At 40.1% G+C, this 26312-nt stretch overlaps 1 protein-coding gene across 4 annotated transcripts in view; it reads right to left on the bottom strand.

The window, feature by feature from the left end:
* LOC133569629 (receptor activity-modifying protein 3-like) overlaps positions 1 to 26312 on the bottom strand; it is a 114430-nt gene that overhangs the window by 73189 nt on the left and 14929 nt on the right. The window contains exon 2 of one of the 4 annotated variants that reach the window (XM_061922099.1): positions 21480 to 21635. The exons of 2 other annotated variants lie outside the window; for them this stretch is intronic. The gene's annotated coding sequence lies outside the window, so the exon portion shown is untranslated. The remainder of the gene's footprint in view (positions 1 to 21479; positions 21636 to 26312) is intronic. One more of the 4 variants, XM_061922100.1, reaches the window with a different exon arrangement.

Genomic DNA, 26312 nt, shown 5'->3' with positions numbered 1-26312 from the left:
TTTGGTACTCTTGTCTTGTTCTGTATATTGTACAGTATTTTGTATTTCTATAGGGTTTTGTATATTGTACAGGATTGTTTATTATTTGTATTGGATAGTAGTCTGTTTATTTCAATTGTTAGTTTTTTCCTTTATTACCTCTTGTGTTATTTATTTCACCCCATATTTGTTCCCACTACCGCACCTTAAGTTGGAGTCTTTAATCTCGTTATATGCATATATAATGACAATAAAGTCCATTTTATTCTATTCTATTCTTGTGAATCTGGGCTATCCATTAAGTAAAGACTACATATTATGTTGAAGGGGGCAGGAAATATAAGATTGTCTTCATTCTGTTCCTTGTCAAGCATAGGTGTTTAAATATGTGTTTAGTTGCTAAAGTTTAATTGTCTATTGATAATGAATGAATGAATGACAGCGAAGAAGCTAACTCTGAAACATCAAGGCCCAAATCTAGTGTTAACCATATCACTCCTTGATGGACAAAATAGACCACCCAATGCCACACCGTTCAAAACATCCAGATGGGGTTTCCAATTATGGGCATGGTCAAATGGACTACACCCATATTTCCCGGTGATTGTTTGCGTAAATCAAACCATGCGCAACACTGAACAACCCAGAGTGAACACCTTTACTAAACGCGCTGGAGTCACAGTTGTAAGCGTACCATTTGATGATGTGGATAAATGGTTCAAAGTAACAATTGGTGTGTAATAATTGGTTTCTCCTTTGGCTGTTAATTGGTTACGCATGACAAAATAGTTTAATTGAAGTAGTCAGCAAAACAACTCCTGAATGGAATTGCACTACATTGGACTAAATCTACTCTGTAACCAAAGAAACAAAGCAGAAACCAATATTTGATAAACATGTGACAAAAGCGAAATTACACCTGCATTAACATGCTAGGCTCTGGACAACAGTTAGATTGATATATAGTATTTTATTGGGAATCTTATCATCACACAACTGCTTACACATAGTAAATGTATCAATATTTGTACGAGAATTGTTAAAACGCCTGAACCGTTTGATACCTGAACATTGGAAAAGAACTACACGTGATGTAAACTAGCAAAGTGTTGGAAATCCAACTTATATCGATGCAATAGGTGTCCCCAGAGGTGTACCTGACGAGTACAAATTGGTAAACCAAGTTGCAGCTAGAATTGAATCATCCGTCTGCTGGTGGTGTACAATTAACAAGAATGTTGACAGAATAAACTACAGTATGTCCACTACAACATACAGAGATTAGGAAATTGGACACAGGCCGGACTTGAAGTCATTGCTGATCAACTCGCCACAACCTCCCTTATGGCCTTTCAAAACCGTATGGCGCCAGACATGTTGTTAGCGGAAAAATGAGATGTGTGCGCAATATTGGGTGAACAGTGTTGCACTTCATACCAAACTACACTGATGCAGAAGACAGAATGACCAGAGCACTGGACGGCCTTCGCACCATCAAACGGTAAAGATGGAAGAGCACTCCTCTATGTGGGATGGATGGTTGGATGTGTTCGGCAAATACAAGTCCTTGGTATCATTAATTATAGTATCTATGGCTGTGTTTGCAGCAATACTGTGTTGTATCCATTGTGGATTGGACTTTCACAGTATCCTGTTAGATCCGCTCGACATCCATTGCTTTCCTCCTCTCTAAGGTTCTCATAGTCATCATTGTCACCGACGTCCCACTGGGTCATTATTGTCACCAATGTCCCACTGGGTGTGAGTTTTCCTTGCCCTTATGTGGGCCTACCGAGGATGTCGTGGTGGTTTGTGCAGCCCTTTGAGACACTAGTGATTTAGGGCTATATAAGTAAACATTGATTGATTGATTGATGTTGTTGTATTCCCTGTCTGCGTTCTCTGCTTAACCGTCTGATTACCACAGCGATTAGCCCAGCAGATGATAGAACTGTTCAGATGCACCTTCTGGCGGACGACAAAGAAGATTAAACTGTTGACGAGGATACCTGACCCTGGTGACAATATGTATAGAAAAAATATAAAAATATGATGACGTGTAAACATAACTGAAAATCGCAAGAATTTATTGGGGATAAGAAGTCTGGGGAAGGTATGTGACAAACAGGAGGGGAATGTTAGAATAATTATGTATTTATTATCATCATAACTTTATGCTTAAGGGCCGTTACTATAAGGCAGAGGTCACCAAACTTTTTGAAACAAAGAGCTACTTCATGGGTACTGATTAATGCGAAGGGCTACCAGTTTGATACACACTTAATAAATTGCCAGAAATAGCCAATTTGCTCAATTTAACTTTGATAAATAAATTTATAAAAATAAAAAAATGGGTATTTCTGTCTGTCATTCCGTTGTACATTTTTTTTCCTTTTACGGAAGGTTTTTTGTAGAGAATAAATGATGAAAAAAAAACTTAATTTAAGGGTTTAAAAGAGGAGAAAACAGGGGAAAAAAATGAAAATTGCATTTTGAAGCATAGTTTATCTTCAATTTCGACTCTTTATTATTCAAAATTCAACCGAAAAAATTAAGAGAAAAACTAGCTAATTCGAATATTTTTTTAAAAATTAAAAAAAGAATTAATGGAACATCATTAGTAATTTTTCCTGATAAAGATTCATTTTAGAATTTTGATGACATGTTTTGAATAGGTTAAAATCCAATCTGCATTTTGTTAGAATATACAACAAGCTATATTTCTAACAATATATTTCTATATTTCTAGATTTTCCAAAACAAAAATTTTAAAAGAAATTCAAAAGACTTTGAGATAAGATTTCAATTTGATTCTAAATGTTTTCTAGATATGCCAGAATATTTTTGGGGAATTTTAATCATAATAAGTTTGAAGAAATATTTCACAAATATTCTTCGTCTAAAAAACAAGCTAAAATGAAGAATTAAACTAAAATGTATTATTCTTTACAACAAAAATAAATTTACTTGAACATTGATTGAAATTGTCAGGAAAGAAGAGGAAGGAATATAAAAGGTAAAAAGGTATATGTGTTTAAAAATCCTAAAATAATTTTTAAGGTTGTATTTTTTCTCTAAAATTGTCTTTCTGAAAGTTATAAGAAGCAAAGTAAAAAAATAAATGAATTTATTTAAACAAGTGAAGACCAAGTCTTTAAAATATTTTCTTGGATTTTCAAATTCTATTTGAGTTGTGTCTCTCTTAGAATTAAAAATGTCGAGCAAAGCGAAAGCAGCTTGCTAGTAAATAAATAAAATTAAAAAAATAGAGGCAGCTCACTGGTATTTGAGCTATTTTTAGAACAGGCCAGCGGGCTACTCATCTGGTCCTCACGGGCGACCTGTTGCCCGCGGGCACCGCCTTGGTGACCCCTGCTATAAGGTATTGTCAATTTGTGTTGAGGAGGTATTTCTGTATTTGTGCAGTGCTAGCAATCCAAGAGATTGCTAGCCTCTTTTCATCAGTATTTTGTCCAGACTTGGCTTGCTGACTGCAAAGGCCGAACATTGGGTACCGGGACCAGACAAAGCAGACTGGGTGATGGCACCAGTACTCGGTCTGCTGATGGCCAAGGCCGAACACCACCATGACGCAGACAGAGCAGATACAAGGCGATATGACCTGCTTTACCTACTTTTTATTTATTCTATAATCATAAATTGTGTCTCAGTGGGGTAGTCGAGTCTACCCCCCTTCCCTTAGCGACGGTGATGTAATAGGGACTTTCCTAATAAATAGAGGAGGCACGCAGGCTTTTTTTTAGAACGTAGTATGGATCTGTAACTAGAGTACAGCTAAAACACGTGTCTCCTCATGAGCTTTATTTAACTCTGTCTCTGCATGATTCCTTGCTTCTTGTCTGATTAATAGAGGTCATCAGTGTTTGAACCTGTAAGTCGTTAGGGTGGTACTTGGAGAGCCAAGTTTTTTCTGAGGTGGTACTTGATGAAAAAGGTTTAAGAATTACTGATATGTCATTTATATTGCACAACCCTCCTTTGTATGATTTAAGCCAGGGGTCACCAACGCGGTGCCCGCGGGCACCAGGTAGCCCGTAAGGACCAGATGAGTAGCCCGCTGACCTGTTCTAAAAATAGCTCAAATAGCAGCACTTACCAGTGAGCTGCCTCTATTTTAAAAATGTTATTTATTTACTAGCAAGCTGGTCTCGCTTTGCTCGACATTTTAATTCTAAGAGAGACAAAACTCAAATAGAATTTGAAAATCCAATTTAAAGACTTGGGCTTCACTTGTTTAAATAAATTCTTTTTTTTTTTTTTTTTTACTTTGCTTCTTATAACTTTCAGAAAGACAATTTTTTCGACGAAGAATATTTGTGAAATATTTCTCCAAACTTATTATGATTAAAATTCAAAAAAATTATTGTGGCAAATCTAGAAAATCTTTACAATCAAATTTAAATCTTATTTCAATGTCTTCTGAATTTCTTTAAAAATATTTGTTCTGGAAAATCTAGAAGAAGTAATGATTTGTCTTTATTAGAAATATAGCTTGGTCCAATTTGTTACATTTTCTAACAAATTGCAGATTGGATTTTAACCTATTTAAAATATGTTATCAAAATTCTAAAATTAATCTTAATCAGGAAAAATTACTAATGATGTTTCATAAATGTTTTAATTTAATTTTTTTTCAAAAAGATTCGAATTAACTAGTTTTTCTCTTATTTTTTACGGTTGAATTTTGAATTTTAAAGAGTTCAAATTGAAGATAAACTATGTTTCAAAATTTAATTTTCATTTTTTTCCTGTTTTCTCCTCTTTTAAACTGTTCAATTAAGTGTTTTTTTTTCATCATTTATTCTCTACAAAAACACATTTATTTACTACAAAAAAAACGGAAGTAGAAGGGAAAAAAATTTACGACAAAATGACAGACAGAAATACCCATATATGTATATATATATATATATATTTATATATATATATATATTGTATATAAATATATATATATATATATATATATACTGTATATATATATATATATATATATATATATATATATATATATATATGTATGTATATATATATATATATATATATATATATATATATATATATATATATTAGAACGTAGTTTGGATCTGTAACTAGAGTACAGCCAAAACATGTATCTCCTCATGTGCTCTATTTAAATCTGTCTCTGCATGATTCCTTGCTTCTTGTCTGATTAATACATGTCATCAGTGTTTGAACCTGACAGTCATTAGGGTGGTACTTGGAGAGCAAGTTTTTTCTGAGGTGGTACTTGATGAAAAAGGTTTAGGAATTACTGATATGTAATTCCTAAACCTTTCATAGAGGTCTTCTTTTCATAGAAGACCTCTATGAAACGTACAAACAAAGGACCCAGATTTCCCTCGCCCAGACGCGGCTCACCAATGCCCCCCTCTGGAGCCAGGCCCGGAGGTGGGGCATGATGGCGAGTGGCTGATGGCCGGGCCTGTACCCATCCGCCTGGAGTTCCTTAAGGCTCTGTATGCTGTGGTGCTGGCTTGGTTGACAAGACTATGCAGCATCGCGTGGACATTGGGGGCGGTTCCTCTGGATTGGCAGACCGGGATGGTGGTCCCTCTCTTTAAGAAGGGGTACCGGAGGGTGTGTTCCAACTGTCGTGGGATCACACTCCTCAGCCTTCCCGGTAAGGTTTATTCAGGTGCACTGGAGAGGAGGCTACGCCGGATAGTCGAACCTCGGATTCAGGAGGTACAGTGTGGTTTTCGTCCTGGTCGTGGAACTGTGGACCAGCTCTATACTCTCGGCAGGGTTCTTGAGGGTGCATGGGAGTTTGCCCAACCAGTCTACATGTGCTTTGTGGACTTGGAGAAGTCATTTGACCGTTTCCCACGGGAAGTCGTGTGGTGAGTGCTCAGAGAGTATGGGGTATCGGACTGTCTTATTGTGGCAGTCCGCTCCCTGTACGATCAGTTTCAGAGCTTGGTCCGCATTGCCGGCAGTAAGTCGGACACGTTTCCAGTGAGGATTGGACTCCGCCAAGGCTGCCCTTTGTCACCGATTCTGTTCATAACTTTTATGGACAGAATTTCTAGGAGCAGTCAAGGCGTTGAGGGGTTCCGGTTTGGTGGCCGCGGAATTAGGTCTCTGCTTTTAGCAGATGATGTGGTCCTGATGGCTTCATCTGGCCGGGATCTTCAGCTCTCACTGGATTGGTTCGCAGCCGAGTGTCAAGCGGCCGGAATGAGAATCATCACCTCCATGGTTCTCGCCCGGAAAAAGGTGGAATTCCTTTTCCGGGTTGTGGAGGAGACCCTGCCCCAAGTGGAGGAGTTCAAGTACCTAGGAGTCTTGTTCACGAGTGAGGGAAGAGTGGATCGTGAGATAGACAGGTGGATCGGTGCTGCGTCTTCAGTAATGCGGACGTTGTACCGATCCGTTGTGGTGAAGAAGAAGCTGAGCCGGAAGGCAAAGCTCTCAATTTACCGGTCAATCTACGTTCCCATCCTCACCTATGGTCATGAGCTTTGGGTCATGACCGAAAGGATAAGATCACGGGTACAAGCGGCCGAAATGAGTTTCCTCCGCCGTGTGGTGGGGCTCTCCCTTAGAGATAGGGTGAGAAGCTCTGTCATCCGGGAGGAACTCAAAGTAAAGCGGCTGCGCCTCCACATTGAGAGGAGCCAGATGAGGTGGTTCGGGCATCTGGTCAGGATGTCACCCAAACGCCTCCGAGGGCACGCCAAACCGGTAGGAGGCCAACGGGAAGACCCAGGACACGTTGGGAAAACTATGTCTCCCGGCTGGCCTGGGAACGCCTCGGGATCCCCCGGGAAGAGCTAGACGAAGTGGCTGGGGAGAGGGAAGTCTGGGCTTCCCTACTTAGGCTGCTGCCGCCGCAACCCGACTTCGGATAAGTGGAAGAAGATGGATGGATGGATGATATGTCATTTATATTGCACAACCCTCCTTTGCATGATTTAAGCCAGGGATCAACAACGCGGTGCCCGCGGGCACCAGGTAGCCCGTAAGGACCAGATGAGTAGCCCGCTGGCCTGTTCTAAAAATAGCTCAAATAGCAGCACTTACCAGTGAGCTATCTCTATTTTGAAATTTGTATTTTTTCATTTGCAAACTGGTCTCGCTTTGCTCGACATTTTTAATTCTAAGAGAGACAAAACTCAAATGGAATTTGAAAATCCAATTTAAAGACTTGGTCTTCACTTTTTTAAATGAATTCATTTTTTTTATTTGCTTCTTATAACTTTAAGAAAGACAATTTTTTCGACAAAGAATATTTGTGAAATATTTCTTCAAACTTATTATGATTAAAATTCAAAAACATTATTTTGGCAAATCTAGAAAATCTTTACAATCAGATGTAAGTCTTATTTCAAAGTATTTTGAATTTCTTTTAAAATTTTTGTTCTGGAAAATCTAGAAGAAATAATGATTTGTCTTTATTAGAAATATAGCTTGGTCCAATTTGTTCTATATTCTAACAAATTGCAGATTGGATTTTAACATATGTTATCAAAATTAAAAAAATAATCTTAATCAGTAAAAATTACTAATGATGTTCCATAATTTTAGTTTTTTCAAAAAGATTTGAATTAACTAGTTTTTCTCTTTTATTTCGGTTGAATTTTGAATTTTAAAGAGTTCAAATTGAAGACAAACTATGTTTCAAAATGTAATTTTCATTTTTTTTCAGTTTTCTCCTCTTTTAAAACGTTCAATTAAGGTTTTTTTTTGGTCATTTTTTTCGTCTACAAAAAACACATTTATGCTCTACAAAAAATAAAAAACAGAAGTAAAAGGGAAAAAAAAGTACGACGGAATGACAGACAGTAATACCCATTTATATATATATATATATATATATATATATATATATATATATATATATATATGTATATATATACATATATATATATATATATATATATTTATATATATATACATATATATATATATATATATATATATATATATATATATATATATATATATATATATATTAAAGGTAAATTGAGCAAATTGGCTATGTCTGGCAATTTATTTAAGTGTGAATCAAACTGGTAGCCCTTCGCATTAATCAGTACCCAAGAAGTAGCTCTTGGTTTAAAAAAGATTGGTGAGCCCTGATTTAAGCATTATTCCAAAAATTCCAAGTAGTATAATACTCAAAATTATGCTTCAAAATTGTCTTAAAAATAAAGCAACCACAAATAAATGAAATCAAATTCTAAAAGTTGTTACGTAAAAGACAGTTGATTGACAATGTGCGGAGAAACTTTTAGCTTTTACCAGCTATCACATACAAAATTCAATGGCGTAATATTACAAATGTTGCAACATCCATTTTGGCAAATGTTCTAGCAAGATGCTGTGGACAGATAAGGAAAACAAATCGAGTGGTGACAAAGCGACCCGTCAGATAGAGCAGACTTTGTGAATACACGGTTGTCTATCATTAACATGAATAATCAACTGGGAAAACATCAGCGAGGAGACAGTTCAGACTCCAGTGTGCCTTTTTAGAACATAAAAAGCCAGAAACAACAGAAGACTGAGCTATTCCAAGTCTAACATTTTGTTGTTAGACATTAATTAACCACATTGGACCAAGCACCTCATGACACCAGAAACAATCAAATGGCTCCAAAATGTCATCAATTTGATTGGTCCATTTGAAACAGGCATTCCCCTTGGTTACAGTACTTTTTTAAAGACACAACATCAATTTATCTTTTCGGAGTGAAATTGTCCTTCCCGTGTTGTCTGGTGGTCATAAATAAAAGAAGGTCAAGCTGACACACTGACTTAACGCCAAAACACAGCAATGGAATGCATTTACTCCCGCTTTAGCAAAGACATGAATCATCATGCTTTGTTTTGTTTTTGGTGCACAGTATTAGATGCCAACACAATAATATATGTTTATAATTTGCTCTATTAAATGTATGGTATTGAATGCTTTGACATTTTTTATAACAAAAAATGTGGCTGAATGCACACTAACTAAACAAAAGCAAAAAATACTATTGGCTTCCGTTTAAATCATTTAGGTGTACACACAAAGTCTTCCTGTATCCAGAGACGTACTCCCTGAGTTTGTGAAAAATTTGAAAAAAACACTTGAAAAAATATGCTTTAACCTTGGTGACCTTGCCCTGACACGGGTCACTAGGGCCTTCCGTGGGGCATGGCTTGGAGTTAGGGCACGATGGCGAGCACTTGGTGGCTGGGCCTGTCCCCATGGGGCCCGCCCAGGCACAGCCAGAAGAGGCATTGTGGGTGCCCCTCCAATGGGCTCACCACTCATGGGAGGGGGCCATAAAGATCGGGTGCGTTGTGAGCTGGGCGGAAGCCTAAGGCAGGGCACTTGGCGGTGCGATCCTTGGCTACATAAGCTAGCTCTAGGGACATGGATTGTCACCTCGATGGGGGGGAAGGATCCTGAACTAGTGCGCGAGGTGGAGAAGTTCCGGCTGGATATAGTCGGACTCACTCCAACACACAGCAAGGGCTTTGGAACCAGTTCTCCCGAGAGGGGCTGGATTCCTTTCCACTCTGGCGGTGCAGGCAATGAGAGGTGATGGGCTGGTGTGGCAATTCTTGTTCTCCCCCCCCAGCTCAAAGCCTGCACGTTGGAGTTCAACCCAGTGGACGACAGGGTAGCCTCCCTCCTCCTTCGGGTGGGGGCCCGGGTCCTGACTGTTTTTTGTGGTTATGCACCAAACAGCAGCTCAGAGTACCCAACCTTTTTGGATACACTCGAGGAAGTACTGGAAAGTGCTCCCCCGGGTGATTCCCTTGTCCTACTGGGGGACTTCAACACTCATGTTGACAACGACAGTGAAACCTGGAAAGGCTTGGAAAGAATGGCTGCCCGGATCTGAAACCGAGTGCTGTTTTGTTATTAGACTTTTGTGCTCGTCACAGACAGTCCATGACAAAAACCATGATCAAACATAAGGGTGTCCATATGTGCACTTGGTACCATGACACCCTAGGACGCAGTTCCATGATTGACTTTGTCGTTGTGTCATCAGATTTGCGGCCTCATGTTTTGGACACTCGGGTAAAGAGAGGGTCGGAGCTTTCTACCGATCACCATCTGGTGGTGAGTTGGCTGCCATGGTGGGGGATGATGCTGGACAGACCTGGCAGGCTCAAACGCATTGTGAGGGTCTGCTGGGAACGTCTAGCAGGGTCTACTGTCAGAGAGAGTTTCAATTCCCACCTCCAGAAGAACTTTGAACATGTCACGAGGGAGGTTCTGGACATCGAGTCTGAGTGGACCATGCTCTGCACCTCTGTTTTTGAGGTGGCTGATTGGAGCTGTGGCCGCAAGGTAGTTGGTGCCTTTTGTGGCGGTAATTCTAGAACCCGTTGGTGGACACCAGCGGTAAGGGTTGCCATCAAGTCGTAGATAGAGTCATATCGGGTTCTTTTAGCTCATAGGACTCTGGAGCCAGTGGACAGATACTGATGGGCCAAGCGGTGTGTGGCTTGAGCGGTCGCGAAAGCAAAAACTCAGACATGAGAGGAGTTCGGAGAAACCATGGAAAACGACTTCCGGATGGCTTTGAAGCGATTCTGGACCACCATCCGCTGCCTCAGGAAGGGGAAGCAGTGCACTGTCAACACTGTGTCTGGTGAGGATGGTGTCCTGCTGACCTCGACTGCGGACGATCAGTGGACGGAATGCTTCGAAGACCTCCTCAATCCCACCAACACATCTTCCTATGAAGAAGCAGTGCCTGGTGTATATGTGGTGGGCTCTCCTATATCTGGGGCTAAGGTTGCTGAGGTAGTTAAAAAGCTCCTTGGTGGCAAGGTCCCGGGGATGAATGACACCCGCCCGGAGTTCCTTCAGGCTCTGGATGCTATGGGGCTATCTTAGGTGACAAGACTCTGCAGTATCGTGTGGAAACCGCGGGTGGTACCTCTGGATTGGTATACCGGGTGGGGGTTCCTCTCTTTAAGAAAGGGAACCAGAGGGTGTGTTCCAACTATCGTGGGATCACACTCATCAGCCTTCCCAGTACAGTCTATTCAGGTATACTGGAGAGGATGCTTCGTGGAATCAGGAGGAACAGTGTGATTTTCGCCCTGGTTGTGAAACTGTGGACCAGCTCTATACTCACGGCAGGGTCCTTGAGGGTGCATTGGAGTTTGCCCAACCAGTCTACATGTGCTTCTTGGACTTGGAGAAGGCATTCGACCGTGTCCCTCGGAAAGTCTTGTGGGGAGTGCTCATAGAGTATGGGGTACCGGACTGTCTGATTGTGGCGGTCCGCTCCCTGTACGATCAGTGTCAGAGCTTGGTCCACATTGCTGGCAGTAAGTCGGACACGTTTCCAGTGAGGGTTGTACTCTGCAAAGACTGCCTTTCCCCACCGATTCTGTTCATAACTTTTATGGATAGAATTTCTAGGCACAGTCTGGGCGCTGAGGGCATCCGGTTTGGTGGCTGCAGGATTGGTTCTCTGCTTTTGGCAGATGATGTGGTCCTGATGGCTTTATCTGGCTAGGATCTTCAGCTCTCAATGGATCGGTTTGCAGCCGAGTGTGAAGCGAAAGGGATGAGAATCAGCACCATGGTTCTTGCCCGGAAAAAGGTGGAGTGCCATCTACGGGTTGTGGAGGAGTCTCGTTCAAGAGTGAGGGAAGAGTGGATCGTGAGAGCGACAGGATTGGTGCGGCGTCTTCAGTAATGCGAATGATTTATCGATCCGTTGTGGTGAAGAAGGAGCTGAGCCGGAAGGCAATGCTCTCAATTTACCGGTCGATCTGCGTTTCCATCCTCACCTATGGTCATGAGCTTTGGGTTATGACCGAAAGGACAAGATCACGGGTACAGGCGGCCAAAATGTGTTTCCTCAGCGGGCTGGCGGGGCTCTCCCTTAGAGATAGGGTGAGAAGCTCTGCCATCAGGGAGGAGATCAAAGTAAAACCGCTGCTCTTCCAGATTGAGGGGAGCCAGATGAAGTGGTTCGGGCATCTGGTTCAGGATGCCACCCGAACGCCTCCCTTGGGAGGCGAATGGGATGAGAATCAGCACCTCCAAGTCCGAGTCCATGGTTCTCGCCCGTAAAACGGTGGGGTGACATCTCCGGGTTGTGGAGGAGTCCCTACCCCAAGTGGAGGAATTCAAGTACCTCGGAATCTTGTTCCCAAATGAGGGAAGAGTGGATCGTGAGATCAACAGGCGGTTCGGTGCGGTGTCTTCAGTAAAGCGGATGATGTATCGATCCATTGTGGTGAAGAAAGAGCTGAGCCGGAAGGCACAGCTCTCAATTTACCGGTCGATCTACGTTCCCATCCTCACCTATGGTCATGAGCTTTGGGTTATGACCGAAAGGACAAGATCACGGATACAAGCGGCCAAAATGAGTTTCCTCCGCCGGGTGGCGGGTCCCTCCCTTAGAGATAGGGTTAGAAGCTCTGCCATCCAGGAGAAGCTCAAAGTAAAACCGCTGCTCCTCCAGATTGAAAGGAGCCAGATGAAGTGGTTCGGGCATTTGGTTCAGGATGCCACCTGAACGCCTCCCTCGGGAGGCGAAGAGGATGAGATTCAGCACCTCCAAGTCCGAGTCCGGGTTTCATGCCCAGTGATAATGGTGCAAGAAAGAAACATAGTTTATTTTCTGCTATGATTGTGAGAATTTGTATTTTAGAAGCGACTTTACATTGTGGATATAGTTCATTGCAGCTTGCTCTTAAATTGAAGCCAGTGTTCTGGCAAACAATGCACCCTAGCCTCGAATTCATGCGACTCCTGCATGTGTATAACAAGGAATATGAAAATATAATTGTCTCTCCCTGAGCCTGCATCTGTTTCAAAGGAAATGTTCACGTGAGCACAATCTTTAGTGATGTAAACACTGGGACACAGCTGCGATAATTGTCGGCTGGGCTTGGCAGTTTATCAGTTGAAAAAGGCAAATATCGACCCTGGATTTGATCCCGTGATCGGGATCAGGACAGCTCTAGTTCTTATTGATAGCAATTTAGTAGATAATGATAGTAAATGCCAGTAATTGAGATGCCTGTAAAAATGCATATTTCCAAACAGTAATAAACGTATAATGAATATATTATTTTCTAGTAAAATCCAAATTAAAATTGTTTTGAAAAAAATGCAAATGTTTAAGTTAATGCTTTATCCGTGCCCCTATATTCAAGCAAACCATACCTGTAAAAAACTGCCAGGTGACAGTAAAACTTTCCTGTTTTCCCATAATTGGGTGTCTTCAAATGGTGGGAGTTTTACTTTGTTTTGTTCTATCAAGTGACAATGACTATGATTACATTGCTTAAAGTTTAACATGTCCATCCATCCATTTTTCTACGGCTTATTCCCTTTAGGGTCGCGGGGGCGCTGGTGCCTATCTCAGCTACAATCGAGCGGAAGGTGGTGTACACCTTGGACAACTTGCCACCTCATCGCAGTTTTTAAAATGTATGTATTTTATTATGTATGGCAATTAAGTGTCATGATCTTACATAGTCATGATCTTACATGACAATTATCATTATTTTTGTTGCATGTTGTGCTATTTCCTGTCCAACACTCCTATTTTTGGTCTGGACAGAGCTGGATTATTTGGCTTTGTGCTTCACAAGTGTTTGCTATGTGTGTACTTCCAAGTCATCATTGTTTTTCGCAAGAAAAATTACTTTTTTCATGCACGTTCCTGCCGTCTCTGTATCCCGTCCAGAATGATATCACTTCAAAGACTGCTTTTCCAGCTGTAGTGGAAAAAAAAACACTTAGTAGCATATGTAGCGGCTCTGCGTTGTGTTTGGGATCTTTCCCCTACTGCCACTGCTCTGTGTGGTGCAGGAGCCCATAACGGGCCAATTGAAAGGAATGTGTGCAAGCCCGAGCTTCGAACCCACTATTTGAAACTGTCAGGGAGTGAGGTTTGCTAACGTAGATCTGTCGCAGCCGCAGCGGCTGGCCGCCGTTACACATCTACAATTAAGCTTTTTATGAGAGATTTCTTAATAAAGTCACATGCTGGCCTACTTTGGTTCAACACAATGAACATATTCATATTATCTTCTTCGGTGAAAGTGCACTCTTAAAAGTGAAAAAGCCAGCCAAAAGCTCATTTAAAATGTATTATGCAATGTTATTGTAGTAGATCCCTTTGCCCAGTAGTTTTTGCATAATCCAGGCAGTAAACAGGAACAAAGACTTTCTAAGAAGAAATAATTGTCTGTTGGACCAACAACAAAACACTGGAACAGTACCTTGGACTCCATCACATTAGAGCAGTGATTCCGAAACTGTGGTAATGGTACGCCAAATAATCCATTAATTAAATATTGAAACACAATGTTAGTGTTTGAACTCTGTGTAATATTTCAGTGGCCAAAAATGTTAAATATACTTGGTAATTAAAACCTCTGCATTTTTTTGTAAAGAGTATTTTGGAATATTTAAGAATTCCTATGCGGACACACTCAGAAGTTTCATCACTCACTTTTGTGGGTTTTCTCTTCTCAGAATAAATATATTCCCAGCAAGATTTACCATCATTCTGGATGTAGGCAATGCTCCACTTAAAAAAGCATCAGCCTATTCTTTTCTATGAATGGACATCAGCCAGTGTGTCGACTGGGGTTTGGCTCCAACCCATCCCTTTGTCAGATTCTTTTATCCTGATTATACATAGACACCTGAATGGTTTGCTGCTTCCATACTGCTCGCTCGCTCTAGTGCTCTTTTTAATGTCTGTATGTCTGGTTAATGTGGACTTCACTCATGGGAGCATCTACAGAAAATAAAAAAAGGCTGCGTTTTTGGCTATGCTGTGTTTTTTGCACTTATGCAGTTTCAGACTATGACACTAACACCACCATTGGCATTTTCTATTTAGACCAAGAGTGCTCAAACAGTTTCCATCTAAGGGCCAAATCGAATAATGTGCCCATTCCCCACGGGACAAAACATGTGATTTGAAACATAGAGCATCACTATTGACCAGCGGTCTCAAACATGCGGCCCGCGGGCCAATTTCGGCCCGCGAGACGTTATTTTGCGGTCCGTACTTTGATATGACAATTTAATGTATGTGCGGCCCGCAAGTTTAATATGAACGGAACATGACATCGTCATACTTCCCAACGTTCCCAATTTTCACGGGAGTCCCCTTATTATCAGGGTATCCATTCTCCGCATACCCTGCCGATTTTTACCCAATTAACAATACTCAGGGGATGCCGCAATGGCACTGTTCTTGACGCCCTCTGAATCATGTACAGACAGCGTGCAGGCCTATTTGATTGTTACATCTGGCTGAGATGTCCACATGTGTGATGTTGCAAGACATATTAGGTCAACAGCTACACAAGTCACACTGAGGGTGGCCGTAAAAAAAACTTTATGTGCCAGACTGTGTACCCGCACCAAACAATAATGACAAACACATTTCAGGAGAACATCCGCACCGTAATACAACATAAACTCAACAGAACAAATACCCAGAATCCCATGCAGCCCTGACTCTTCCGGGCTACAATACACACACCCACGCTACCACCAACCCCCCATGCCCCACCCTCCCTACTTGCATCGGTTGAGGTTGTGTATATTGTAGCCCGGGAGACTTTGGGCTGCAAGGTGTTCTGGGTATTTGTTCTCTTGTGTTTAAGTTGTGGTAGAGTGCGGATGTTCTCCCAAAATAAGTTTTTCATTCTTGTTTGGTGTGGGTTCACAGTCTGGCACATATTTGTAATAGTGTTAAAGTCGTTTATACGGCCACCCTCAGTGTGACCTGTATGGCTGTTGAGTAAGTACGTCTTGCAGCCAATTATGTTGTTCTGCACAAGTCTCGCACAACATGATTTAGATTTGTCACTGTAGTTGTGTTATGTGCGCATAGACGAGTTGTAGAGCACTAGTTCTCCAGTCGATGGTACGCTATGTGAAGCAGAGGTGGGTAGAGTAGCCAGAAATTGTACTCAAGTAAGAGTACTGTTACTTTAGAGATTTATTACTCAAGTAAAAGTAAGGAGTAGTCACCCAAATATTTACTTGAGTAAAAGTAAAAAGTATGTTGTGAAAAAACTACTCAAGTACTGAGTAACTGATGAGTAACCTGATTACGGCAACAAATAATGCACAAAATCATAAAAATAGCAATGAGCAAATTCAGAGCCAGGAATATCTCTTAAGCAACTAAAACACTAATATATATTAAATTATATTACATTAAAATAAAAAAAAAATTAAGGCACATTGAGCCACAATAACTTAACAGCACCACATAGGCTCAGTAGGCATTGATTGATTGATTGATTGATTGATTGATTGACTGATTGATTGCCTGATTGAAACTTGTATGAGTAGATTGCACAGTACAGTACGTATTCCGTACAATTGACCACTAAATGGTAACACCCGAATAAGTTTTTCAACGTTAATCAATTACTTAATAAATGACCAAGTTAAGGTGATCTACCTCATATATACATATACATACATACACATATCATATACACACATATCATATATATATGTATATATATATATATATATATATATATATATATATATATATATATATATATATATATATATATATATATATATATACACATTCATACATACATTTATATATACACGGTATATAATTTATAAGTATTTATTTTGTCGTTAAACTTGCATGCAAATACATGCATGTTTAACATATAGATTCCAATCTTTCATGACGACAAGAATATAAATTGGTGTATTACCTGATTCTGATGACTTGCATTGATTGGAATCAATGCAAGTCATCAATTCTCCTCCAGGTTTTCAAATGGAGGAGAAAAAAGTCCTCCTTTCTGTCTAATACCACATGAAAGTCGTTGTTTTTTGGCATCTTATTTGTCCAGCTTCCATATTCGTTTTTATACACTTAACAAGAAATACATTGGCGGCAAACTCCGTAGCTTGCTAGCTTGTTTGCGCTGGCTTTCGGAGACTCTTATTTTGTTAGCGCAGGCGCCATGGAGCGGCACTTTTATTGTGAAGACAGGAACTGTGCTTTCAGTCTTTAGGCTTTGAAATAAAAAAGTGTATTTTTTCCTTCACACTTTTGATTGATTGATTGAAACTTTTATTAGTAGATTGCACAGTACAGTACATATTCCGTACAATTGACCACTAAGTTTTTCAACTTGTTTGAGATGGGTTTTACGTGTGACGGTCACGTGACCACCTGGCTCGGTTTGATTGGTCCAACGTCACCAGTGACTGCATGTGATTGGAGAAACGCAGGCATGCGTAGATCCTACGTTGAAAAACCAAAACAAACATTAATAGATCGATAAAAAAAAGTAGCGAGTAACAAGCTGGATGTAGATAAATGGAGCGGAGTAAAAAGTACCGTTTCTTCTCTATAAATATACTCAAGTAAAAGTAAAAGTATGTTGCATAAAAATTACTCTTAGAAGTACAATTTATCCCAAAATTTACTCAAGTAGATGTAACGGAGTAAATGTAGTGCGTTACTACCCACCTCTGATGTGAAGGTATGCCAAGGGCTAAGTGAAATTGATCAAAAACATTCTAAAAAATAGCAGTCAGTCATAAATACTTAATTAATATATTTATTGGATAACACTTCAACAAAATATGCAACAATGCGGTATTCAGTGTTGACAGCTAGATTTTTTGTGGACATGTTTCATAAATATTGATGTTAAAGATTTTTTTTTTGTGAAAAAATGTTTAGAATTAAGTTCATGAATCCAGATGGATCTCTATTACAAACCCCTAAGAGGGCACTTTAAGTTGATGATTACTTCTACGTGTAGAAATCTTTATTTATAATTGAATTACTTGTTTATTTTTCAACAATTTTTTTGTTATTTTTATATCTTTTTTTCTGAATAGTTCTAGAAGGACCACTACAAATGAGCAATATTATGCACTGTTATACAATTTACATCACTGAAAAAAGATTGAGAACCACTGTTGTAGAGGATGTTTAAGGCAGTGCAGTGACAGAAGCCCTTAATAATGTCGGCCGGATCAAAAATGGGACAAATTCGGGAAAATGGTAGCACCGGTAGATTATCAGGAGGTGCACTGAAATTCAGGAGTCTCCCGGAAAAATCGTGAGGGTTGGCCCTAGCATAGAAGGTGAATTCATTAAAAAGTGCATGTTCGATTTTTTAAGAAATATTTTTTGGCGGGTCAGCCTCACCCAGTTTCTGCATCCAGTTGCCCCCAGGTAAATTGAGTTTGAGACCCCTGCTAGAGACAACCATTTTGGAGGACTTGGAGGATGTTCATTCAAGTGCTCAATTTAGTTGAAAACAAACAGACATCTATGACACAGAAACTACAATCTTTTCAAATGTCAACTTTATGGCTTTAAAAAACACTAAAATAAATCAAGAAATTACATTTTGATCATCAGGAGCCATTTCATTTTTCGATCAAGCAAAAACGGAAAAACTGATCGAACCACTTAGTGGGTAGAGCGGCCGGCCAGAAACCTGAGGGTTGCAGGTTCGCTTCCAACCTATTGACATCCCAAAAATCGCTGCCGTTTTGTCCTTGGGCAGGACACTTCAAACTTTGCCCCCGGTGCCGCTCACACTGGTGAATGAATGATGAATGAATGATAGGTTGTGGTTGGAGGGGCTGTAGGCGCAAACTGGCAGCCACGCTTCCGTCAGTCTACCCCAGGGCAGCTGTGGCTACAGATGTAGCTTACCACCACCGGGTGTGAATAAATATTGAGTCCCACTTCTCTGTGAGCGCTTTGAGTGTTTAGAAAAGCGCGATATAAATCTAAGTTTTTTTGTTTTTTTTAATTCTAAGAAAAAAAGATAGAAACCACCTGTAAATGTCCATTTCCAAAGGTAACACCTGCATCAGTTTGAATCTGTTCATTAGTCTACAGCAGTGGTTCTCAACCTTGTTGGAGGTACTGAAACCCACCAGTTTCATATGCGCAATCACCGAACCCTTCTTTAGTGAAAAATAAAATGTTTGTTTTTTTCAAATTCAAGAAAAAGTTATGGTTTTTTTACTGTTGCACAAAATAAATCGTGCATGAACATCACCTTGTTCCAAGAACAAAACCAACACAGTGCATGAACTCACAACAAATGACACACTTTACACACATTACCAAAAAAATAACAAAATATAATTTTTGGGGTTATTTATTTACAACATTTGTAAACAATGGCTTTATCCTTTTAACATTGGGAACACTATGATAATTCTGCCCACGTTAATCAACATTAAACTGCCTCAAATTGTTGCTCAGATTAAATAAAATTACAAAATTTATCTTCTACATAAAAAAGTGCAACATTAAACAGTTTCAAGTCAACTCATCATGCTTAATTTATCACAGTATTTGGGAAGCCTGTAGTTAATTTTTATTATGTAAAAGTTATATTTTGATCAACATGTAATAGCAGAGACCCAGCCATTCAAAGCTTTTCTGTCCGTAAAACACACACACATGCGCACACACACACACACACACACAGCAAAATGAGCTAATGTTACGCTAAAAGCTAATCAGCCTTCACCTTAAGCCAGAACTGCAGTTTAAGTTTCTAGAAGGTCAACGGGCTCATAGTGTTGTGAGTAGTAGTTGACTGGGAGGTGTTTATTATCATTTGGGGAGAGTACGCTGCCTTATCCTCACCTGCTAAACACCTATCTGCTCGACGCTGAACCATTTACTACATGCGCTCTGAATACGCACTGCTGATTGGCTGTTACCGCTATATAAGTAAACAATCAGATGGTTGTGTGGGTGGGACAATGCTGGGTGCTGAGATAGAGGCAGAAGAAGAAAAGCAGCTTGTTAAGCCTTTAGCTTAAAAACTCATTCGGTAGACCCCCGCACCGAACCGAAACCCCCGTACCAAAATGGTTCAATACAAATACACGAACCGTTACACCCCTAATACTAAGTCTTTCAATGGTAGGAATCTGCGCTTTTGCATGATATATTTGTTACTATGGTCATCTTATTAGTTACTATGGTAATATAATTAGTTACCATGGTCATCTAATTAGTTACTCTGGTCATCTAATTAGTTACTATGGTAATCTAAGTCATAGGAGCTCAGATGAGGCACCAAGCAGTGTTGAGATTTTCACAACAAAGTTTTAAAGCTTAGTGATATCCCAGATATATTAGATTGTAGGTGGGTTTATTGTAATGTTTCTGTTTGTTTCGCTGTGGTTTTTTTGCATTTTTGTTGTGTTTCGCTTGATTGTAAAATATGTTGATCGAGAGGGGGTGTTACATTCATATGTTGTCAATATTCAGTGTTTTATTGTTCATAGTTAACATTGTAAAACCCACATTGTTTATTTTCATGTACATTCACAGTGTGAATGTACATGAAAGTACACAGTGCTTAGGCTGCTGCCCCCGCGACCAGACCTCAGATAAGCGGAAGAAGATGGCTGGATGGATGGATGGATAGTGATTTAGGGCTATATAAGTAAACATTGATTGATTGATTGATATCTACATCATAATGTGTGAAACCTGGAATAAAATGAAGAAGACACATTTTCTTTTGACGCTATTTGTTTTATGATGCTATCAGCAGGCGAGCCATCGATCAGGACATGGACACAACTTGAAGTTAAAGCTGTGTATATTTGCTGCCTCAGTTGGTCTGTCGGAAATAGCTATTCATTGGAGTGACGTGCAGTCAGGGGACCATTCTTGCGACTACTCGGCTGTAGAATAAGTGACAACAAGCTACAGTTAGCAAGTCAAAGTGCAGCGGCAGCGATCGTTTATTTTTTCCTCTCGTTAATTTTTTTTCTCTCGCCTGGACTTCTAAAATGGAGGATTACTTATCTTAAATAAAACCGTTTTCTAAACTGGACTTTCAAACGAAGCAGGAAGTAATAATTAAAGGAAGACCAACGCCGGAGCTAAAAGGTTTGCTTCAGACTTCGGGACGGAAGACCCGTACTTTTCAAACGGCGTGGTACACACGAAAAGGCTGGCTCTGTGGATGTCCAGCAAGAAACCGCCTTTTTTGATTTTCATGTCTTCTTTTCTCTTCTTGTGACAATTTCTGGACTCTGATGGTATATTTTGACCTGAAGAATTTGCAGAGAAGCCTCATCAAACATGAACGGTCGACCACTCACATTCAAAGCCAGATCGCGCTCAAAACGTTCGGTATGTCCAGGATAGACTTGGCTTTGGATGAACATCGAACCCTCAACATCAACACCCACAATGCTAAGGTAAAGGAGAACCGAGAGATTTTAAAAGACCTCATCAATGTCACCTGCTTCCTCGCCAAACAACAACTGGCATTCTGTGGAAATGATGAAAGTACAGGCTCTGCCAATCGTGGCAACTATGTTGAACTCTTGAACGCTATTGCTGAAAAAGATCATGATGACAGGCTAGTTAGGCATTTGGAGACATCCACTGTATTTTCTGGTTTGTCAAATAGAATACAATGATTTAATCGAAGCAGTTGGATATGTCATTAGAAATTACATTAAAAAGGAGATCAGTTGCAGCCCCTTTTTATGCTGTAGAAGTGGACGAGACCACAGATGTCACAAACCAAGCTGGCCCAGAAGGACCTCATCCAAACGGTTCCTGAGGCGACAAAGTTACTCCACTGTTCCAGCTACTACAGCATTCTCAGCACTGAAAAGAATCAAAACATACAGTCGGAACAAGACCGAACAAAGACAACTTTCTTCCTTAGCAGTGATCTCCATCGAGACAGAGAGACTTTTAAAACTGAAAAAAGATAAAGAAGACTTCTTTAAACAAGTTATCGATGCTTTTGTTCAGAAGGAGCGGCGCATGGACTTCATTTATAAGTAAAGGTGAGACCATAATAACGTTTTTTTTTTTTAATTAAATTTGCTTTTTTGTGTGCTACAATTTGTATGTGTAGAGAATGCTGGTATGAGCTTTTAAACATAACTCATTAACTGCTGCCAATAAAAGGTGAATAAGATACTCTTTAGGGTTCATATGTTTGTAAATATGACTGTGATGAAGTCAGTGCCTCACCAGCCATGAACCTCACCGCACGTCACTGATTAGTTGTTATTCCTGTTTAAACGGTGATTAATTTTTTGTGTGAAGTTTGCATGTTCTCCCCATGACTGTGTGGGTTCCCTCCAGGTACTTCGGCTTCCTCCCACCTCCAAAAGCATGCACCTGGGGATAGGTAGATTGGCAACACTAAATCGGCCCTAGTGTATGAACGTGAGTGTGAATGTTGTCTGTCTATCTGTGTTGGCCCTGCAATGAGGTGCTCATTGAGGTGTGACTTGTCCAGGGTGTACCCCGCTTTCCCCCCGAATGCAGCTGAGATAGGCTCCAACAACCCCCGGAAAAAGGGACAACCAGTAGAAAATGGTTGGTTAGATGGAAAACAAACATGTAGGCTACAATTATTTGCGTCAATGTGGACTTCTTCGTGCTGCAATTGTCTACATGCTACTAGTCAGAAACACAATGAAATAAATATAATTTAAAAGAACAAGGGGGACTGACGACTGACGACTTGAAAAATATTATTAATATGTCTAGAGCATGGGCAGTGCTGTTATGTGTATTTTTCTATGAGAATGTGTGTAGATTTGCAGACACTTTGAGGCATGATGCAGCTGACCTGATGATAAAATAGTTTGAGACGAATGTTTTAGTTTTATTCATAAGACTACCGTACTTTTCAGTTTGGTAAACATTGTGAAGTCATATAGGTTAAAATCAGCTTAAGAATTACGCCATCACGCTAAGATAAATGTTGTGATGGTTGATAACATGCAGATGAAGGATACTTTCAGGGTTTCCCCCAGCTTATGTTGTGGTGGGGGAGTGCTTAATGAGACGCCATCATATAATTTGCATAATTGTTGATGATGCCTATATTAATTATTTTTATGATAAAAATAATTTACATACATTTAAAACAAGTCTGTGTTATTAGTATTTGGTATTAACATATTTTTGGTATATTGTTTTGCTCTATTTAGGGCCCGACCAGCGGAGCAAGCACCGCAGGTGCGATGCAAAACACAGCAAAGGCCCAATTGAAATTGCAGATAGTATTTAGTATTAATATGTTTTTTTCATATCGTTTTGCTCTATTTAAGGCCCCAGTAGCGGCACAAGCACCACATATACAATCCAGAGCAGAACAAGTGCCCTATAGAAATTGCAATGTTATTATTCTTCTTATTAATATTATTATTAGGATCCGAGCAGCGGCGCAAGCACCGCTGGTGCGATGCAGAGCACCGCAAGGGCCCAATTGAAATTGAAATATTTATAATTATTACTATTAGGGCCCGAGCAGCGGAGCTATCACCGCGAATGTGATGCAAAGCACAGCGAGCGACAAATTGAAATTGAAATGTTATTTTGTTATTATTAGGGCCCGAGCTTGCAAAGTGCCTGCAAAGGCAGATGAAGGATACTTTCAAGGTTTCCCCCAGCTTATGTGGTGGTGGGGGAGTGCTTAATGAGACGCCATCATATAATTTGCATAATTGTTGATGATGCCTATATATTTTTTTTTTTATGATAAAAATAATTTACATACATTTAAAACAAGTCTGTGTTATTAGTATTTGGTATTAACATATTTTTGGTATATTGTTTTGCTCTATTTAGGGCCCGACCAGCGGAGCAAGCACCGCAGGTGCGATGCAAAACACAGCAAAGGCCCAATTGAAATTGCAGATAGTATTTAGTATTAACATGTTTTTGTCATATCGTTTTGCTCTATTTAAGGCCCCAGCAGCGGCACAAGCACCACATATACAATCCAGAGCAGAGCAAGCGCCCTATAGAAATTGCAATGTTATTATTCTTCTTATTAATATTATTATTAGGATCCGAGCAGAGCACCGCAAGGGCCCAATTGAAATTGAAATATTTATCATTATTGCTATTAGGGCCCGAGAAGCGGAGCTATCACCGCAAATGTGATGCAAAGCACAGCGAGCGCCCAATTGAAATTGCAATGTTTTTTTGTTATTATTAGGGCCAGAGCTTGCAAAGTGCCTGCAAAGGCCCTATTAAAATTGCAATGTTTATTATCATTAGGGCCCGAGCAGGTAAAGTGCCTGCAAAGGCCCAATTGAAACTGTAATGTTTATCATTAGGCCCGAGCAGCGGCGCAAGTAACGCAGGTCCCATGCAGATATTGCATTTGCTGTGTTTTTCTCCTGTTTTTTTCTAGTCCGTCGCTATCAATATCTTCAAACACGAATCTTTCATCCTCGCTCAAATTAATGGGGAAATGGCCTTTTTTTCATCAGAATAGCTGTTTTTGTTAAAGGCTCCCATTTAAATCAATGTGAATATATGAGGAGCCCTCAACATTTGACATCATCGTCTGCGACTTCCGGTAGAGGCAGGGCTTTTCTCCAGTTGCGAACTTTATCGTGGATGTTCTCTACTAAATCCTTTAAGCAAAAATATGGCAATATCGCGAAATGATCAAGTATGACACATAGAATGGACCTGCTATCCCCGTTTAAATAAGAAAAATCTCATTTCAGTAGGCCTTTAAGGTGGTGGGGTGTTGAGTGGGACACAACTGCAAGGGGTCCTTTGTGGTAAGAAATTATAAATGTCATAACTTCCGTCCACATTCTCCAGACTTCCTGAAATGTTTAATGGGACGCAACTGCATTATTAATACGGCGTCTTTATCGCCCCCTTGTGGTGAAAATTTACAACTGTCATTACTTCCGTCCAGGTACTCAATCTTCCTGAAATTTGTTGTGGTTGGTTTGGGTGTTGGATGGGATGCAACAGCAAAACTACTATGACACCTTTATCGCCCCCTAGTGGTGAAAATCTTCATCTCTCATAACTGCTGTCTGCATTCCAATCACCCTGAATTTGACTACAAAGATTGGAAGGAATGTAGACGGAAAATTATAACTGTCATAACTTCCTTACACATGCTCCGATCTTCCTGGGAGTTTTAATGGCGGGGCGTTGGGTGGGACTTGACCGCAAGCATTATGTGTGCTGGTTGACCCGCGTGAACGCCGCAGTGCAAGGGGGGCAAGCGCTCTTTCAACACTGCTCGCATCTTTAATTTATGATTATTATTTTATACAAAGGCTGTATGCCCTTGGCAGCTACTGGTCGTTGAAGTAAGGGAAGTTATTTGTCAGCTACACTTTAAACATGATACCAGATAAAAGATACAAACATGCTAAATATTACAAAGAAAACCTCACTTAAAAATATATATATCTATCTCAAAATCAATAGGAACAACAGAATGAAATGTTGCTATATGCCTTAGCAGTGTTTTATAAAAACAAGATTGCTGATTCGCTCATTTTGCTTTCAATCAAAGACAGGGGGAACCAGTTTGACCCCTTTCGTTCACTCTTATTAATTAGCTCAGCGTCCATAGGTGGGACAAATTTGAGTGTTTATCCATTGATTGTCTAGTTTGGTTGCAGCCCTGTGACGCTGCTACATCAATGAAAAAAATTGCGCCAACGTGTCGCCAAAGTAGCTGATTCCAAACAAAAGTAAACACATACTATTGCCTCGACTTAATGAAATGCAAACACAAACATATATGACCACTTGTTTATATTTTAGGGAAAGCTGAAGACAAGGATTTGCTCTGAGAGCTCGGCGGGCTGGCTGGAGAGCAAAGTGGGGCTGTGCACGACCGGCCCTTGCAGAGCCGCCGCCCTATCACCCAAGCCACCAGCCGCCAGAGCAAAGGTGCGATCGAGCGGGTGGCGCCTCGTCTTACCACCCGTGGGTTTGGACACCCGCGTGTGTCTTGCTTATAGGTAATTAAAAGATTTTTAGTGGCCACATTTTCTGGGCATTACAAGCGCTTCAATATTATAGACCAGTGGTTCTCAAATGGGGGTACGCGTACCCTTGGGGGTACTTGAAGGTATGCCAAGGGGTACGTGAGATTTTTTCAAAATATTCTAAAAATAGCAACAATTCAAAAATCCTTTATAAATATATTTATTGAATAATACTTCAACAAAATATGAATGTAAGTTCATAAATTGTGAAAAGAAATGCAACAATGCAATATTCAGTATTGACAGCTAGATTTGTTGTGGATATGTTCCATAAATATTGATGTTAAAGATTTCTTTTTTTGTGAAGAAATGTTTAGAATTAAGTTCATGAATCCAGATAGATCTCTATTACAATCCCCAAGGAGGGCACATTAAGTTGATGATTACTTCTATGTGTATAAATCTTTATTTATAATTGAATCACTTGTTTTCAACAAGTCTTTAGTTATTTTCATAACTTTTTTTCCAAATAGTTCAAGAAAGACCACTACAAATGAGCAAT

Source organism: Nerophis ophidion, linkage group LG15 (assembly GCF_033978795.1).
Source record: "Nerophis ophidion isolate RoL-2023_Sa linkage group LG15, RoL_Noph_v1.0, whole genome shotgun sequence".
NCBI lineage: Eukaryota > Metazoa > Chordata > Actinopteri > Syngnathiformes > Syngnathidae > Nerophis > Nerophis ophidion.
This window is presented reverse-complemented; position numbering and strand designations above follow the sequence as displayed.